Source organism: Mandrillus leucophaeus, unplaced genomic scaffold (assembly GCF_000951045.1).
Source record: "Mandrillus leucophaeus isolate KB7577 unplaced genomic scaffold, Mleu.le_1.0 Scaffold59, whole genome shotgun sequence".
Taxonomy (NCBI): domain Eukaryota; kingdom Metazoa; phylum Chordata; class Mammalia; order Primates; family Cercopithecidae; genus Mandrillus; species Mandrillus leucophaeus.
Window position 1 is genome coordinate 2,561,498 of NW_012106363.1, and position 2,825 is coordinate 2,564,322.

General features: G+C 47.3%; 1 protein-coding gene across 3 annotated transcripts in view; it reads right to left on the reverse strand.

Moving 5' to 3' along the window:
- NME1 (NME/NM23 nucleoside diphosphate kinase 1) overlaps positions 1-1,553 on the reverse strand; it is a 15,565-nt gene extending 14,012 nt beyond the window's left edge. For 2 of the 3 annotated variants that reach the window (XM_011999227.1, XM_011999225.1), the window contains exon 1: positions 1,408-1,553. The gene's annotated coding sequence lies outside the window, so the exon portion shown is untranslated. Of the gene's footprint in view, positions 1-626; positions 858-1,407 lie in introns of all 3 variants that reach the window. The other variant, XM_011999226.1, reaches the window with a different exon arrangement.
- Positions 1,554-2,825: the final 1,272 nt, after the last annotated feature.

A 2,825-nucleotide genomic window follows, 5' to 3' on the forward strand; every position in this document is an offset into this window, starting at 1 on the left:
TTTTTAGTAGAGATGGGGTTTCACTATGTTGGCCAGGCTGGTCTCCAACTCCTGACCTCAAGTAATCCACCGGCCTCAGCCCCCCAAAGTGCTGGGACTACAGGCATGAGCCCCGTGCCTGGCCACCATTTGATGTAATAAGCTTCTTTTAAGCATCTACTGTGTACCAAACACTGTGGTGGAACTAGGATACAGGAGGTAAAAACTATCTTTCTCAGTAATCAAGCTTGGGAGAAACTACACTGATACAAAGTTTTACTAATGTGAAAGTGATGTCTGGCACAAAGCAGTAAGAAATAATAGTTTGACTTAATGTCACATCCATAGCATTAGGGGTTTTAGAGAATATATCTTTACAACCCCCTTCGTTTTACAAATGAGGAAACAGGACCAGAGCACCAGAATGAAGGCCAAAACCCAGCATTCCCAACCCATTAATCCATTCTTGTAATGTATGCTACACTTTACAATGCAAAGAATATTTTGACTAGCCAATAAACGGTGGGGTGTGGGAGAGCTACAGACATTAGGAATACCTGATACGGGACATCATACTGAAAGGAAGCCTAGAGAGTACCTATTCTGTCCAGATCCCTCATTTTACAGAAGACTGGCTCATGACCTACCCTGTATCACATCTTGAGATGGGAGGCCCCTCGCCTTGAAAGACAATCTCTGATGTACACAGCAGCTCCACCTATTGGCCCCACCTTCCTGTCCTTTAGTTAACCTCTTCTTACAGCATCTTAGCACTGTAGCCCAATTTTCTGTTCGTGTGTCTGCCTCCCCACCGGTCTCTGGCCTGCATACCAGGCTGATTTACTCCTGTGTAGGTCTATGGTACCTAGCCACAGGGCCTAGCAGTCAATAAGAGCAAAGAAAATCATTTATCATCACTCTGCAACTTCCAAAAAAAAAGAGACAAAGCCCAAAGACTGCGGAGAATCGCCCGATGGGGTGCGGGGCAAGAATATTGTCCAGGAGAAAACAGGACTAAAGTGCCAGAAATAGATCCTAAAAATGTCCTTCCACATCGATCCCGGTGACACAACAGTAAGCACTCAGTCCTTGCTGAATGAATGACACACACGCCCGTCATTTATTCAGCAAGGCCTTACAGAACGCCAACTCCGTTCCCGGCACTGCTCTCGACAGAGGCAAATAAGGCACAGCCCAGTCGTCGCGGCCTGACGAGAAAGGCGGCCACCGACAAAGGAGAGTCCATGTGGCATGGGACGTGCGCCGACCGGTCTGCACTTGTCCACAGGCGCTCCCTGCCCCTCCTCCCATCCGATCCTCCTCGCCGCCTCTTAGAGCTGAACTGACCTCTTCACTAACTCCTCACCTAACTCTCTCCCGCGACTACACTCCTTTCCTTTCCCTCTCAGGATCCCGAACACCTCTTACCCTTCCAGCTGCTTAGGCTTGAACTCCGGCTGCAGCCGCCGGAACCCGAAACGCGCCGGGGACCCACGTGGTTCGCAGCACTTGCACACACGGAACGCTTCTGCGCAGATCCGCTGCCGGAGAGCCCATTTTGCAGAACACCGCTCGCCCACGCTTCCTCTTGGGAGTAGGCAGTCATTCTAGGGAACAACTTTCTGCTGTTTAACTTCCGGCGCTAGCTTTTTCAGACCTTTCCGGTTAGCTGCTTGCTTTCTTCCCTCCACCCCCAGGTTCTCTGACTCACTTCCTTTGTTCGCGAGCAAATTGGCTTCCCGAGAGGTGGCGCTCACACTTTGCATGACGTCCAAAAAGCGCCTGACCTAGAAGTAAACTTTTCGCTCCCGCTTTGTGTTTATTCACCTTTTCTAACCTGTCAAGCAAAAGATTTTATTGAATACCTACTATGTGGACGCATTATTCTAGGCCCTAGGGATACAACAGTATGCTTTCTTGGAGCTTCTGGGAGGGACAGGAGTATAGGAAAACAAGAAACAGATGAGCAAATTAATATGTAATAGATCTCATTATGTAAGTGCTGTGAAGAAAAGGCCAGAGAAATCTCTGAGGAAGTGATAATAGAATGGACCTGCATGAAGTGAGCGAGCCAGCCCAGTAATTCCCTGAGAGCCAAGTATTACAGTGGATATCGAGTGGTAGAAAATGCCGTTAGAATAGAGCCAAATCTTACGCTGTGAGATGCCAATACGGATTTTGCACAAGGCATCACATCATCACTGACATACTTTTTCAAAAAAACATTCCCACTGCTCTCAGGCGAGAGGTACAAAAATGGAATCAGGAGCCTTTTCAACAAATGATGCTGGGTAAATTGGACAAATATAGACCCAAAGAACCTCAACCTAAACCTCACACCTTATACAAAATTCACTCAAAATGAACCATAGATTTAAACATAAAACAATAAATCACTGATGGGGAAAAAAAAAAGAGTTAAAAAAAATTCTCAGGACCTAGGGCCAGGCAAATAGTTTTTAGACGACACCAAAAGACCAATCTATAAAAGGAAAAAGTTGATAAATTGGAACGTACTGAAATTTAAAACTTTTGGCCTAGCACGGTGGCTCACGCCCCTAATCCCAGCACATTGGGAAGCGGCGGCGGGAGGATCACTTGAGCTCAGGAATTCGAGACCAGCCTGGGCAATATGGTGAAATCCCGTCTCTACTAAAAACACAAAAATTAGCAGGGCGTGGTTGCAGGCGCCTGTAGTCCCAGCTACTCGGGAGGCTGAGGCAGGAGAATCGCTTGAACCCGGGAGGCAGAGGTTGCAGTGAGTCGAGATTGCGCCAGGGCACTCCAGCCTGGGTGACAGAGCGAGACTCGGTCTCTAAAAAATAAATAAAATAAAATAAAATAAA